Raw genomic sequence first — 17,228 nt, forward strand, 5'->3', positions numbered from 1 at the left:
CGCGGATCCTGCGCTCCATAATAACACACAACTCCGGGCCGCCAGCCTCTAAACCCGTGATGGTTTGCGAGAAATGGCAGTGCGACTTAGTCGTTCGAGGAACAGCGTGAGGAGAGCGGGCGCTTTGAAAGCATTTCTATGCAGTGAGAGACGCAGTGACTCTACAGTGAGATAGGTTCTCTACAGTGAGGTAGTGACTCTACACTGAGATAGTGACTCTGCAGTGGGCCTCCTCGATTAACCGCGCTCGACCGCGCTCGGGCAGCCCGCTGACGGCCCGCAAGTTCCTCTCTGACAGGAAAACGCATCATGGTGACGTGGGCTGGCGGCCACCTTAACCAGTTGCGGCAATCACGGCGGCAAGCAAGTCGCGGATCACAGAGGGCAGATGCTCTCTTTAGCTTCGCGTTATGCGTCTCATTGCTACGGGCCCGTACGTTAGAAATAGGCTGCTTGGTATCGAAAACAACGACTTGCAGTTATTGAGGGCTGCGTGCCGCAGACTGCAGAACAAGCAGCTGATCAAGCTCGCACTGGTATACATCGGCGACGACAACGCGAGCGTGTGCCTTCGGTGCACTGTGTGCTGTGTAAGCTTCAAGAAATCCTCAAAAGCATGCGGTGAGCAATCGCAATCTAACGTGTTTCAGTCGACACCACATAGGACGGAAAAACTGCCCGTGCGTTGATTATCAAACGACAAGCCGTACTCTCGGATTATTGCGTGTTTGCTTACTACGCAGTAAGTATATATGACCGCCGACGATCGACCCAGCATGGTGGACTCTGCTGTGGTCGTTGCGATTTCTACGCTCGTAACCTGCTTCGTGTAAGCTGTAAGCAGAAAAGAATAGGGATACGTTTCGTTCAACTCTAGTCTGTCGGCCGCCGGCTTTTGCTGCGGGCAAGGAACGCATAATCTCGACAAAAGCGCATATCAGCTGTTGAACGTCCACCTAAAATAATCGTGTGCACTGTATAAATATTGCTGAGTATCGTTTCTGTAATAATACGCCTTTATAGCGGAGAACTGGCGCTGGAATGAAAGGCGCTACAATAAAGCCCTGCGTGTCGGCGCCTCACGTTCCGCGTGTGTTTGCATGACGATCAGCGCTTTTTATCTCTTTTTTCTTGAATGAGCCAAACGCGAGGAGATGCATGCCTGCGGTACTTCTCATATTTCCAGCATATATGTGGCAGAAGGCCCGAGCATGAAGCTGTACAACAGTTGGCGATGACAGAATCAGCACTTAATTGGTCGGCGCGACAACTGTGTGGCCACATATATGCCCGCAGAGATGCCTCGAGCAATGTGCTCGTGAGGGCTTTTAATAAAGGACATGTTTCGGTCAAGTGTTTTTCAAAGCATATCCACTTTTGCACTGCGCCAAGCTCAATGAAGACCATACGCTGCCGTATCGCGGTCAACAATTAACACTTCGTAAAACACGTTCAGCACATGCATATATGCGCGCGTCTGAACGCGTACTCGGAACTGGAATCCGGCTGCACTCGTGAAAGGCCTCGAATACCATCGCAATATCAGTCGGGCGCACGAAATTAACAGCCGAGATATTTTGTGAATCAGAAGTATGCGATCGTAATATGAAGCGAGAAATTGTGCTTGCGAGGTGGTGAAACGATCGAAATATTGCCACGCGCCTAACGCGCCGCGCGGCCTCCGCTCTGAGTCGAAGACGACGACGAAGCGGCGGTGGGCTCTCGAGGCGCGCTTGTTCTGTTCGGTGGCCTGGAACCTGCTGCTGTAATTAAAAGAAGGCTCCCAGTCTTGGGTTCTTCCCGACGCCTATCTCCACGGCCCCTCTGGTCGTGACAATATGATCGCGCATACGCACGCAAAACATATCAATAAACAGCGAGAACTACCGCAAAAGGTGGCATTGCAGGCGACACAGTCGATATGCACCGTGGCCTAGTCGAAACAAACGCCTGCATCGCACAAAAGATCGCATGAAATACCGCGGTCCTTCTAGTCCACATAAAAATGACCGCACGAGCTTCCCGCTACCATACACCTCTCTGTCGTCTGCTAGCTGCCCGAGCGCTGCCAGCACAAAATCGTCCTGGCGAGTCTGGCCGCCGGCTGGCAGCCAGAAAGCGCCCAGCCTACACCGTGGCCCAGCCAGAGAAAAACGAACGTGTTCCGGGCAGCCACCGGAAGTGGGCTGCCCGGAAATTCGAGCGCCTGGCGCCGCGCTCGGGCAGCCCGCAAGCAACCGCGGGCTGCCAGAGACGGATAATCCAAGAGGCCCAGTGAGGCGCAACTGAAAGCCCCCTAGCGGCATCTCTACGCACCATAAGTGGGCAGCTCGCTGCAGCTTCATGCTGCCACTGCAAGTACGGCTGAGGTATGCGCGCGTAATTTTCCTCTAATGTGCGTCGCGAACGCTGTCTGTGCCTGGCAACTCCACGCGCCGCGGCCGTCGTTGGCGCTCCTCCCCCTATATGGCATGCGTCCCTTCGCGTTCTAGCGTCTCAACTCCGTCAAGTGTCGCTAGTTCTTGCGGCGCATCAATTCGGCCTCTCTTGAAATTCGAACGAGTGGATTTCTAACATCACCAGGACTCTGGAGCCACCAAATTTCACCAGGTGAGCCCAATTTTCGCATTGTGAGGGGAGATTTCCATTTTGCCGCGAGGAGTGGACGCTACGCCTAACGGCTGCATCGCTCCCGCGGCGTTGACACCCTTGCTACTTCTCAAGATGGCTTCTCAAGCCCCTCTCAGGGGCTACGACCCTTCCGGAATGGCCTGGACGACTGTTCCAGCTACCCAACCTGAATCTCCTGCGGAACCTGCCCGTTTCGAGCACGAGGAGCTCTTCCAACTCGTCAACCGGCGCGGCAGAGCCGGCTCCAACAAGCAGGCTGCCACATCGATGGCCTCCCAATCTACGCACCAAGGCCTCACGGACGGGCCGCCTCATCACTTAGAAGACAAGCCCAGTCGTGTCAGTGGAAGCCGCGTCCTATGCCACAGATGCACCCTGAAGACTACGTTGTCATCCTCAAGCCCACAGTCACCGCCGACCTACGGAACACCTTCCGACGTGGTGAGTTGGGCAAAGCTCTGAACTCGCACCTCGGCATCTCTGCTGCCGAGAACATTCTCAACATCGTCCCCGCCTGGGAGCAGAATCTGCTCGTCGTAGGCGTACGGAATCCGCACCTCGCCGATCGCCTGATCGGCGATATCAGTTTGACCACGAGCAAAGGCACCCTTCCCGTACACGGGCATTTGAAACAAACCGGAGACGTATGCCGCGGCGTCATCGGAGGCATCGCCGACGAGGAAACCAGCGCAACGCTCACCGCCCAAATTGCCTGGCGAGGCGGGCAGATTGCCAGCATTCGCCGCCTTGGAAAATCGTCCATCGCGGTGATCACCTTCGCGGGTAAGGTGGTCCCGCGGTACGTCCACTACAACGGGGAACTTACCCCCGTCCGAGAATACAAGCGAACCGTGCCCGCCTGTGTAAAGTGTGGTACTGTGGGACACCGCACGGACACTTGCCCCACACCGAATTTATCTAAGTGTGGCCTTTGCGGCAAAAATGTTACTGTGACGCAGGATGGCCCTGCGCCACATGAGTGCAACCCAACATGTGCAATCTGCGGACTAGCCCACCCCACGGGCTCGAAAGATTGCACGGCAAAATTCCGCCGACTTCATCTTGCCGGTGTCAAGCCCTCTCGACATGGAGGATTCGAAAAGCCAGAGTCTGGAAACAGACAAGATCGCACCACCGGCGGAGCCAATGGCGGCGCTGTGCGTGGCAATAACGCCACCGGCTCGCTCGAGGAAAACGTCAACGCAGCTTCCTCATCTCCCGGACTGAAGTCAACGGGAGAGAAGAGAAAGAAGAAAAACAAGAAGAAAAAGCAGGCACCGCCACCGCCCTCTAGCGGCGACTACGCCAAGGACTTTCCCACTCTCAAACCAAGTAGCGCTGCCGGAGCCCGGGCCCCGGCGCAGCAACAACAGACTCAGGTGAGCAGCTGGGCAGGGGTCGCTTCCTCCCCTCCCTCCCCCTCGTCCACTTCCCCCTCCTCGGCTTACGGCGTAGATGTCGAAAGCCGCCGGGAAAATGAGCAGCTTAGAGCACAGATCGTGCAACTGCTCACCAAAATTCAAAATTTAGAAGAAAAGCTAGCTGCCGCGACGGGTATCCCGAGTTCCGACGCCACGGAGAGTGAGCCCAAACTGCCGCCCGCGTTCGCGTCGGCAATGGCCGCGATGGAGGCGCGTCTCACTTCCCAGCTTGAGAAAATGGTAGAAACGGCTATAAACTGCATGGAGTCCAAATGCTCGGCATCGGTCCCTGCAGCCATAAGCCGCGGCATGAAATCAAAAACCACCCGAACCAGTCGGCGGTTCGAGGGGATCCAAGCCTTCAATACGCCCAAGAAAATTATCTGCAATCCCAGAGACGCGGCATCGCAGGACTCCAACGCCACACCCCCACCCAGTGCTGGCTTTAGGCCAGAGTCCAATCAGCCCCCGTCTCTCACCTCTAATCCTAATGATGGCGGCACGGCCTAATAGGCGTTCCCCTCCTCCGAAAACACACACATTGGTAACCGTAACGCAGTGGAATTGCAGAGGCTTCAAGGCTCGGCAGAAACGCGCGAACCTGCGCCTCTACCTAGAAACTTTCGAGGCTTTACCCGCCGTGGTCGCCCTCCAGGAGCCAGGAGCGGCGGCAAAATCGACTAACTACGTGACGTTCCAGCGATATCCCTCGTCGTGTCTCCTCGTACACAAGTCGTACACAGCCACCGAAATCGACCTCGATCTCAACATACCGTACTCGTACGCTATGGTAAGGATCCTTCCCTTTCGCCGATCGGATCCTCCCCTGCACGTACTTAATGTATACTGCTCCCCGAAACTGAAGCGAGTGACCTTCGCGGACCTCTTTAGCCGTGCACTTAAAGAGGCGGGTCGCGACCCCCTACTGATTGTGGGCGACTTCAACGCCCCTAGTCAGCTATGGGGCTATCGTAAGGAGGAAGTGCGCGGACGCATGCTGGCGGAGCTGGCGTCCACACTGGGCCTTACCCTCCACACCGACCCGGCATTTCCTACCCGCGTAGGCAACTCGGTGACCCGAGACACATGCCCGGACCTCACCTTCACTCGCAACATAAGACACGCAGACTGGATCAACACCGAGGATACCCTCGGCAGCGACCACTGCATCATCAACACCACTGTTTATACACGCCCCCTAAAGCGCCCTACCACACTAGCACGCATCCCCAATTGGACCACCTTTCGCAAAAATTTCCCATCCGACACCAACACGAACATCACAGAGCAAGGATACGCAAACTGGTCCCGGTCAGTCATATCGCACCTTCGCTCCCACGAGAAGCAGATACAGCTTACAGAGGTGGTCACGGACGCGGACAACCACCTCCTCCACCTCTGGGAAGCGCGCCGCGGCCTCACGCGCCGCTGGAAGCGCCAGAAACACAACAAGAAGCTCAAAGCGCGCATTGCGGACCTCACCCGGCAGGCAGCAGAGTACGCGGCCCAACTCGCTTACTCCAACTGGGTAGATCGCTGCAACACGGCGGCGAGGCAGATGTCGAGCTGCAACACGTGGCGGCTCTTCCGAGCCCTCATGAACCCAACACACACCCGCACAGAAACGCAGAAGCAACTACACAAAGCCATGCACGTATTTTATTTATTTATTTATTTATTATACCCTCAGGGTACAAATGTACATTACAGAGGGGAGGGGTGGATGCAGAGGCAAACACAATTTACACAAAAAAGTTATTAGTAAAAAATATACACAATCTCTGTAAAACCAGTACAAAAACGAAAGTAAGCATGCAAAAAGAATGAAAAAGAACTAAGGTACAAAGAGTAAACTACGACATCAGTAACGGTGTTAATAAATACAGAAAAATATGGCAAGGAAAACAAATAATGAACAAGGAATGCAGTTCCTAATAAACAAACAGTCGTATTGGGAATATGAACACCATCTATGAACGCCATGATGATATGAGCACTAGCTATGAAAAGAAACTGTGTAATGCTGATTTAAAGTTCTCAATTTCAGATATACTTGTTAGTGATGCTGGTAGGTTATTCCAGTCATTGCTTGTCCGAGGAATAAACGAGTATGAATATGCAAGCGTATTTGAGTGTGGAATATGTACCTTTTTGCTGTGGTCACGGTGAGTTGAAATGTATGACGGTGGTTGAACCCAAAGATATAGCAAGGTTGTGTTATGATGGTATATTTTATGAAAGAGAGACAGGCGAGATAGCTTTCTTCGTGTCGATAAAAGTGGTAGTTGTAAGTAGGTTTTCATATTAGTAACACTAGCGGTCCTTTGGTAGTTGTTTAAGATAAACCGGGCTGAGCGATTTCGTATTGCCTCAAGAGAATGTATGAGTGTTACGTGACCAGGATCCCAGACAGATGACGCGTATTCAAGTTGTGGACGAATGTAAGTTGTGTACAATAGTAATTTTAATGATGATGGTGCAAGGCGGAAATTACGGCGTATATATCCAAGGGTGCTACTGGCTTTAGAAGTGATGTAATTGACATGCGATTTCCAAGATAGATTATTGGTAATGAGAACTCCCAGATACCGGTATGATGTCACCGATTCTAATGAGGCGTTATTAAGCATATAAGTGGGACTTATGTGGTTAGTGCGAGATATCCTCATTGATTTGCATTTGTTCCAAGGAAATACAACGCAGTTGGCACAAGCGCTCCGGGATCGCTACCTGTGCACAACGCAGGACGCTCGCAGATCGGCCTACTCCTACGCCGGCAGGGAAAACTCGGAGTTGGACAAGCCTTTCCAGCTTCACGATCTACGGGCGGGTCTGGCCATAATGAAGAGGGGCACCACGCCGGGCCGGGACAAGGTCACCGTCAAACTTTTGGCGAACCTTCTTGATTCAGCGTACCAGTGCCTTCTAGAATACATGAATGCGATCTGGACGGGGGAAACCCCGCTCCCCATTGACTGGAAGACGGCTCTTGTCACCTTCATCCCGAAGGCCGGGAAACCGATCGACACGGACAACCTCCGCCCCATCTCTCTCAACTCGTGTGTGGGAAAACTGATGGAGACGATGGTGCGGGATCGGCTGTCCGAGTACTTCGAACAACAAAACACCTTCGCGGACACCATGTTCGGATTTCGCCCACATAGATTCGTACAGGATGTCCTGCTCCAACTCGACCGCGAAATCTTGAACCCCATTACACACCCCCAAAACGATAAAATTGTCCTTGCGCCCGACCTGAAAGGAGCGTTCGATAACGTAACTCACGAGGTCATACTCACACATTTGAGTCAAACTCACTGCGGCACCAATACCTTCAATTACGTTAAAAAATTTCTCATGGACAGACTGTCCTACATCCGAATACAGGACGAAGAGCACGGACCTTTCCTGCTCGGCACGAGGGGGACTCCACAAGGCGCGGTGCTGTCCCCTCTGCTGTTCAACATTGCCATGATGCGCCTACCCGCCCTGCTTGGTGCGGTCGAAGGGGTCCAGCACGCGCTGTACGCCGACAACATCACCATCTGGGCTACGCAAGGACGCCTGGGGGATATGGAGACCGGCCTGCAAACGGCCGCCAGCATAGTGGACCGCTATGCTCGAGACTGTGGTCTGCAATGCTCCCCGCAGAAATCCGAATTCGTGCATTTACGTCCCTCGCGCACATGCTCGACACAAATCAATCTCTCGTTGCAAAGCGGTCCCATTCGCGAATCCAAGGAAATCAGAGTCCTTGGACTTTTCATACACAACCAGCGACGCTGCGACACAACACTCGCCAAGCTCCTGCAGGTGGGGGACCAGGTGGGCCGCATGGTCCGCCGGGTTTCCAACAAGCGGGGTGGGTTCCGATGCAAAGACGCCTTGCGGCTGGCGAACGCATTCGTGACCAGTCGAATCTTGCATTCGACTCCCTACCTCCACCTGCGGAAACAGGAGGAGGATTCCCTCGAGGTCATCCTCCGCAAATTCATGAAACGAGCGCTAGACCTCCCAGTTTCTACCTCTACCAGCCGCCTTATGGCACTGGGGATGGTGAACACTTTTAGGGAGCTTCGGGAGGCCCACCTCAACAACCAATACACTCGTCTCACAAAGACAGGGTCGGGTCGCCGCCTTTTAGCCCGACTACACATCCAGCACACTCAATTCACAGAGGATAGATGCCGCCTTCCCGTACACTGGAGACGCGCCCTCCACGCGCGGCCTCTCCCCACCAATATGTCCAAAGAGGATCATAATGGCAGGCGCCTGGCGCGGGCGGAAGCCTTGGACCGCCATTTTCGGAGCAAACCAGGAGTCTTCTACGTGGATGCGTCCGGCCCGGACTCCAGGGGATGGTACACGGCCGCGGTCGTCCACGAGGGTAAAACAGTAGACGCCCTTACTTTCAAGGCCCAGTCAGCAACTCACGCAGAAGAGGTTGCCATCGCTTTGGCAGCCTCTGACACCTCCTCCAAATACATAATCACCGACTCACGAGGGGCTTGTCGAAACGTCACGCAAGGGTGGGTTACTCCCCTAGCTTATCGCATTTACCAAAATTGTAGCTGAGACTCGGATCCCGCGCACCGATCTATGGTTCGGGCTCCAGGTCACCAAGGCGTCCACGGAAATGAGGCATCCGACGCCGCCGCCCGCGCGCTCTCTCCGGGCATTTCCCACGGGACCCGACGCCGACCAGGACTTCCATTTCAATCCGATTTAAACTTTTAAGGAAATATGCGATTATTACAAATCCACGCACCAAACTCTTCCCACCCCATGCAAAGGGCTGGGGAAGGTCAACGAGCGGGTACTCCTGCGCCTACTCACCAACACGATGTTGTGCCCGGCAATTCTACAGCATTTCGATCCTAAATTCGACGGGCGGTGCTCACATTGTGGGGAGGTGTCTGACACCTACCACATGGTGTTGGCCTGCCAGCAGAACCCATCCGTACCCCCTATCCCGAACCCCACCCGAGAGGACTGGGAGGCGACCCTGTCCGGTTGCTGCACCCTCGAGGCCCAAAGGGCCTTAACGCAGCGCGCCCGGGCTGCGGCAAACGCCAATGGTGTTCCTGACTAGGCATCCCACCTAGGGGTTGCAAGGGCGTGACCCTTCAGGTCACGACCCCCAACACCTCTCTCTATGATTAAGTAAATGTTTTCACCACCACCACCTCCTCCACCTCTGAGAAGCTACGCCGCTGGCTGCCGAGAGATGGCGACAGCGACGTTGGGGCACCCACAGCAGCCCGGATAGCCGCGTGCCACGTGCTGTTGCTCTGTCGTTGTTACGTGGGCGTTTTTGCAGGGTGCACGGTCTTATTTCCACTTTCCTGTGCCTTGGGATGCCGCAGGAATACAGCATTGCACCAAGTGGTAAGTGCCAGCTTTGATTTATCCTTCCGGCTATCGTTGCGTAGTGTTGAGCTGCATTGAGGCTTGTGAAAAATAGTGGCGGCACAGAAGACTGCGTTTATCACGCGTCAATACTGCAATAGTAATTTGAGATGTGCACGTGTGTTTTTTGGACTGCAAATGCTCCTTTTTGTATTATTTTTAACTAAAAAAATCCACTACCACCAATGCTAATTGCTTCTCTGCCTAGCTCGCCTGTGTAGTATGTTGTGACACGGCGATTGGAAGTAGAAGAAGAAGAGATCGCAATCGGTAGAAGTAGACGACGCTGAAGTGTAGGTCCGTTTTTCTGGTGCCCTCGTTCCCTTGTTCAGCTCTCGGTGCCCTCGTTCAGCCGCTGCAGTTCCTTTTCAGTGTAACAACTGTTACAGTTGGATGTGCTCCTGCGCAATTTTTTTTACAACATACGCTAATTGTGAAATTTTGTGATAAAATAGAAACAGAAGCTTTACCTATTGTGATGGTGGCTACTTTAAAGTGATCTAAACCGAGTGATGGAAAGCTATATTAGTTTAAAATGTTGTCAACTTAATCGTTGTGTCCCTCTCTTGCATCGGAAACCGCAAAACTCGTATTCAGCCGCAATGAGGCCTGTGAAAAATAACCTCATCACCATAAACTATTTTTTACGCGCCAGTAAGGCAATAATATCAAATGTGCACGTGTATTTTTTGCGGTGCTAATTTCTTCCCTTGTTAGCTCGTCTGTGCGGTATGTTACAAGGGCTCCAGGGCAGTATTTTTTTTTTGCAGTGTATCGGCTAATTGTGCAATTCTTTGATAACATAAAAACACAAGCTTTACCTATTGTGACCTTTGCTTTGTAGTGAGGAAAACGGAAAGATGCAACGCGTATGTTTGTTTTCCTTGTTTTTCAATTTAGAAAAAAAATTGTTTGCACGACTCGATGAATCAATGAATGTAACAGCTGATACCAAAATTGTTCTTCTTACAGCTCCCAATAGCATACTGCTGCGTACATTGTGCCGGTCGGACAGTGAAAAGAAGGAGCCCGACGTTTCTTTTCATGAGATCCCCGTCGAAGCTGCGCAGCGTGAGCAATGGCTGAAAGCAATACGAAGAGATGACTGGGCACCTAACTGCACTTCCAACTATTCAAAGGTATGCGGCAAACATTTCAAAATCTCTGACATCGCAGAGGGCAAAAGGAGCCGTCTGAAAAAGGGAATTGTACCATCAGTGTTCAGTGACTACCCGTCGTACATGCAAGCTCGAGTATTGAAGGAGAGGCACCGATATCTTTCACATGGTGTGGGCATGTACTCAGAATCCTCACCTTCCCCCTTCCCCCACCCCCACCCCCACCCGAGAGGCATGGGAGACTGCCCTCCTCAACTGCTCCACACTGGAGTCCCAAAGGGCTCTAGTAAAGCGGGCGCGAGACGGGGCCTCGTCGTGCGGTGTCCCGGACTAAGGATACCGACCATGCAGCTGGGTTTTTTGACCCTGAAACTCTCTTTGAATATTAAAGTTTTTCACCACCACCACCACCGTGTAAGCGGAAGAAAATGAGCAGCTTTTCAGCCCCACCATAGCCAAGATGAGCCAGCGAAAAAACTCATGAAGCATGATGAAAGCACGAACGTGGATGCCGACGTCTGATGCTGACAGTGATGTCTCTGAAGCCGCTCCAACTACAAGTGTCAACTATTTTGAAGTGACGCAACACCCATCAAGAGCCATTTGTACAAACCAAGAACGAGAACTCGTCCGCGCCGACAAAACAACGCAAGCTGACATCAGATCTTCCAAACGGCTGGCAGTGGAAAGAATCAAGTGGAAGAGGAAGGAGAGAGACTTAAAAAAGCAAATAGAGAGGCTTCGCACCACGATAGATAAATATAAAATGGAGCTGAAAAGGCTTAAAGAAGATAGTAATGTTGTTGATATAACATATATCCGGGAACAAGCGGAAGAAAGAAACATTGCTGCAGTTTTCCTGCTCAACCAAGTTGTCAATTTCAATCGAAAAATGCCAACGTGGTCTGAAGATGTAGTGCGACACTGCATTGTACTCAGGCATCTTTCTACAAAGGCCGATGAGCATGTCCGAAAGGAAAAATTGTTGAAGCTTCCAAGCAGGAACACACTACAAAACTTCATTGGAAGTACTTCTGGAGAGACAGGTTTTGTTCGCTTGGTACAAGCCCGGCTGAAATCAGAGCTCGACAAGCTTGAATCGCCGCAGTCCAGATTATGTTCTCTCATCGTCGACGAGATGCGAATAAAGCCAAGGTTGCAGTACAACAAGCAGCAAGATAGCTTCGTAGGCCATGTGGACATGGGTGTGGCCACCGATCTTGACAGTGCGCCGGTACTGGCAAATTCCTTGCTTTGTTTTGTAATTAACGGCCAGTGTACTTCATACAGAATACCAGCGTCGTACTTTTTTACGAAAGGACTGAATGGCGCACAGCTGTCCAAATTGATGTGATATGTTCTCACTAAGGTTGAAGAGGCAGGCTTCAAGGTGGTGCGCCTTCGGAGCGACAACCATAAAGTAAACGTGAGTGCCATGAAGGACCTCTGCGGCGGTTTCCTCAAGTACAGGATACAGCATCCGTGTAATCCTGATCGGCTGCTTTGTTTAAGCTTTGATTATTACCACATCTCGAAAACCATCAACTCTCAGTTCCTTGCACGCGACCTTGGAAAGAAAGGAGAGGTTTCGTCATGTCACTTGAAGAAACTCTACGCGATGGAGAAAGTTTGGATTGTAAAACCTGTGAAGAGTCTAACCAGAAAACATGTTTTTCCGAACAATATTGAAAAAATGAACGTCAAACGAGCTGTCGAAGTTTTTTCTCCAGGCGTTACATCTGCTCTGGAGTTTTTGAAAGAGCACGCAGGACAGAGCTGCCATACATCATTTGCCTATGCGGGACCCATAATTCTGTTTATGAAGAACATCCATCGGTGGTTCCTACTGCACGACACCAGAAACAAGTGCCAACATATCGAGCAAAATTTTCCTGACGTCAGGAACTTTGACGACAAAAATGAATCTAGCCTGGAATGGCTGGAAGTTACATTTCCGCTATATATCGACCAACTGAAAAAAGATGCAACTTATCCTCGTGCCTTTTTCACAGCCGAAACGTACGAGGCCCTTCTGCTGACAATATACTCGACTGCTTCCTGCATTCGCTATCTGTTAGCTGAGGGGAAGTTCTGTTTTGTACTAACGCGTAAATTCAGCAGTGACCCAATTGAAGCGCTGTTTGTAACCCTGAGGCGGTCACTGGGATGCAACGACCAACTTGACGTGCGGTCAGTACTCTCAGGACTAGAAAAAGGCTTGAAGACGGGAATTGCCGCGACATCTGAACACAGCAACGTGGTATATCATGAGTCACCTCAGCACTGGACTTAGGACTGCAGGGCTATGTGCACTTGGGAGGATCTATGAGCTTCCAAAGGTTGCTTTGGAAATCTTGGGACGCTTAGACGTGCAGCATGTCCCTGCTTCTCTACCTACATTGCAGCGGTCGGCCACGTTCTATGTAGGTGGCTACATCGCTGGTATGATAAGTAAACATATGGAATGTGAGCAGTGCTGTTTACTCCCAACCAAACCACCTACTAGTAACCCACTCGAGCAGTTCACGCGAGATCAGGACCGTGGTGGGCTGCTTTACCCATGTGACGAATTACTCTATGTCTTAGACACGCTGCGGCTGTTTGTGGAGACAAGCTTAAAAAAAAACCCACGACTTGAAAATCCACTGAAGAACCTGACCGATGCAGCTGTTCCAGCCATCTGTAAATCAAGGTTGCTGAAGTGCCCTGTCAGTGACAGCAGTCACCGTGAACATTTTTCTCTACTTGTGGCAACTAGATTCATCAGACCGCTGCTGGTGAACTGCGCCTGTTCGATAACAGACAAGAATGATTTGTACAAGCCGCTGTTTCGGCAGGAGCCACTCACGAAAAGTCATCAAGCTGAAAGTATGTGCACAGAAAGTATGTGCGGCGAAGGCACGACCAAAGGAATCACACTGCCTTAGAGGGGACGTTACAGCTCGCAGGGGCGCTATCGTGTCCATACGGGCTAAGTGGTTGCGCAGAAGAGCGGCGCCGTGGCTAGGTCGAGGGGGTGATTATGGAATTCCCCTTCCGTACTAATATACAGGAAATTTCACCTGAGGCTTTAGACAATTGTTAAAGCTGAGCTTTTTCTGTTAGACGAGCGCTTTTTTCGGCGTAGCAGCGGTGCCCCCATCCGCAGCGGTGTACTAAATACGAATACAGCTAAGGGGCGCTAAATACCAGCCTGGTTAACCAACATTGAGTAGTTAACTTTTTACCTATTACTGTTAGGCTACTGAATTATTGAGAGACGTGTAGCACATGGTAAGTAATATTCAGATCAATTTTTAAAACTTCGAAAACCGGCTACTTTCGGCGCTGTGGCCCATCAAATTTAGGATACATCGCGCAAGAATGCATGTGCTTTCAAGAAGCTTGCAGGGAAATAGACTGCTCCAGTGCACGTAACTCGCCTAAATAGCCAAAATTTGTTGTGCCACAGCGCCGAGATTGCGTTTAAGAAATTCTATCTTTCTTTAAACTTCCCTAACAAATATTTCAGACATAACGTATTGTCTATATACTTAACAATTGTATTTAAATATAAATTCTGCTGGCTTTTACACTTATTCAATTTTTAAACCATAACTTGTATCGATACGTCAATGCCCTATTTTTGAGCCAACGGTCTTCAAACCGCTTTTTTGCTAACTTCTAACACAGATTCATGACCTCTGTTATCTCCAAACCCTAGGGCCTCAGGGAGGGTGACTGTGCTTGTGCCGACGTCGGGATGGACACCGCCACATTCTAGTATAAAACATTGAACTGTTTCTGCAGATTTACCGCACTCTGCGGATGTGTCATATCTGTTACATTTCTTTTTGTATCTCGGCGTTCTAAGACACCTTGATCGTGCTTCAATGAGATACTTTCAAAACGAAGGGCGCTCTGACTTTTGGTATATCCTGGAACGATTCCTTCCATACTTTTCTTTTAAAGTTTCTATATAGTTCTATAGTGTGCTTCTTCGCATAATAATGTCCTAAACCGCTCATATCTACGCGGCTATGCGCACAGTCACTTATTATAACACATATTCCACTCCCGCAGTCGCCACTTATGCACTCATTTACTCACAGCAGAACATAATCCATTCCAGAAGTCACCATCTATACACATAATCAGTCACAGTAGAACATAGTCCATTGCAGTGCCATCATCCATGCACACATTCACTCACACAATAACATATTCCACTCCAGAAGATGGCATCTGCGCACACATTAAGTCACTGTAGACCATAGACCGTACCTGCTGTCACCATTTAGAGTCAATATCAGTGTCCTGCAGGAATGTTAAAAGAAGGCGTGAAGACTCGGATAATGATCACTTCCCATGCGGTCCGGCTCTGTTGACCACCTCAAGCGTACGTCAGGTGAATGCAAAGTCAGGTCTATAGCTGTCGCTGAGGTTGGAGGCCAGAAGAAAGTGGGGCTTCCGTAATTGGAAACACACAGGTCAAAACTGTCGATAACGTCTACGAGTTTGCGACCACGGGAATCCGTGTTACTGTCACGGCAGACGGCATGATGGGCGTTGAAATCGCCGCAGATCAATCAATCAATCAAATCAATGGTCAAATAAATGAAATAAAATCAATCAAATCAGATTATTCGAGGAGCTGGGCAGCGGTCGCAGAACTGTTGTAGAAACGAATCCAATGCTACCTTCTTCTGGGGGGTCGAGTACACGGATGCAAAAGACAGGGTTCGAAAGCCGAGCTGTGTTCTCACAGCCGCTACCTCGATGTCATCAACGCAAAGACCGGCAACGCTTACAGAAACATGTGCGATTTCCCTTCTTATGTAAAGCGCGGCACTTCCCGGAGGAAATCAGTTTATGCTGCAGTTTTTATGGGCGACATATCCAGTCAAACATCTCCCGCTTACCAGGCCAGCTTCCGACAGGGCCAATACTGCAACGCAAGTCTCTTTCAGGAATAGTTTCAGTTCAACAAACCGACTTAAAATTCCAGCGCAGTTTCATTGCATTATAAACAGCACTATTCAGCGGATATTAGATCCATGAGGTTAAACACCATCCACATTAGATCGAAAGGAAGTTCGCTGCGATGGTGGTAATCATGGACTCAAAGAAAGCACCAGCTGTATGAAGCTCTTCAGGTTACCAGGCGGCATCGCTGGAACATGTGAACGCAGGGCAGCAAACAAAACATGAAGGACATTGATTTTTGAGCGCCTTATTTTGCGCAACGCACTCACAACTTAGACAAAAATTCCGACGGGGACACACTCTTGGCCGCAGAAGCTGGTTTTCTTGTCACTGGTGCATATGAGAGTCCCCCTTGCCGTCGAGTCGGTCTGTCATCTGGTCGCTCGGAAATATGGGCACTTTTTGGAGGAGGTCGAACAAAAGACTGGCAAGCAATGTACTTTGGAGTCTTGCTGGACTCAGGTCTCTTAGGGTCATCGGTGGGTGACGCAACCATAAAGCGCCTCCTTTGTCACCCCATATTAAAGTGTTGTGTGCCACGCTACATGCGCTGGCAACATTGCAAACTAAGATTCTGTCCTTAGTACCTGAGCTTGGCTTTTCTTCGACGTCGCCAGCACATGTAATTTCAACTCGGGATCTTGTCGTCCACAGCTTTTGCAGGCAGTGTTCCGAGGCCGCAGCTGACCTCCCGCTTACGTGCAGCGTCCCGAGCACGGCGCTCCCTCTCGTCTGGACCAGCGCCCGCCTAGCGCTGACATCGGAGCGCAAAGACAACCAGAGCAAAGCTCGTCTGAAATGCGGTTTAACCGTTATTTTGTTCTGCTGTGCTGTGTCGAACACCAGCAACCGTTGTGCTCAATACGCAGCGTGTTTCCGCTTACCTGCAGAGTCGCGGGCATGGACATTAATGTATACGCAATGAACGCCACCGTTCAGCCATGCAAGCTCCTCTCCTCACCCTCCTCGGCTCTTGGCTCTTCTTCCCAATCGCGCTCCTCCGCCACTGACTCCTCGCCCTGCTGCTCTTTGAACGGAAGATAACGCCGCGATCTGGGAAATGTAGGACTCTGCAGGCGTGTCTTAAAATTTTCAGTGTAGCGAAGAAAATATATTTCGTCAGAAACGGCACAAGCTAGGCACATCTATTACCGTGCCACAAGCTGTGAGGCTGTTTGATGACAAAAATTATATAAACGATTAAAAGAAATTAAAAGTTGCGTCGGCCGGGAATCGAACCCGGGCCACCCGCGTGGCAGGCGAGTATTCTACCACTGAACCACCGACCCTTTTTTTCTTCTTTATTTTCGAGATTGACATGAAAACAATAAGACCACTTCAGCTGCACTTGAGCTGATACGGGTGAAGTTAAAATTTCTTAAGTTTCACTAGATCATCTAGTAGTGTTACACACTGGGGTGGGTCACGCTGCGCCTGGTAACATTCCCGCAGATAAACAGCACTCTCAACAAAGTTCTCACGTGTACTACGAGTGTTTATATCCGCATGCCTTACTTGCATTCGCGTTTTCCACAAGCTGTGGAGGCCAAGAAGCATTAATAAGTCATAGGGTACCTCTTTGCGATCAACTGGCAGAAATCTGATACCATAAGGGTGCAGTGGTAGTTCTTTCTTGATGGTTCTCTGCAGGACATCCCAGAAAAGTATTGCGACCCAGCAGTCT

General features: G+C 50.7%; 1 pseudogene; it reads left to right on the forward strand.

Moving 5' to 3' along the window:
- Positions 1 to 11,717: 11,717 nt before the first annotated feature.
- On the forward strand, positions 11,718 to 13,506 carry LOC149369961 (uncharacterized; annotated as a pseudogene).
- The last annotated feature ends 3,722 nt before the right edge of the window (positions 13,507 to 17,228 follow it).

The sequence above is a fragment of the Amblyomma mixtum genome, chromosome 1, assembly GCF_055824585.1.
Source record: "Amblyomma mixtum isolate Tamu chromosome 1, ASM5582458v1, whole genome shotgun sequence".
Taxonomy (NCBI): Eukaryota; Metazoa; Arthropoda; class Arachnida; order Ixodida; family Ixodidae; genus Amblyomma; species Amblyomma mixtum.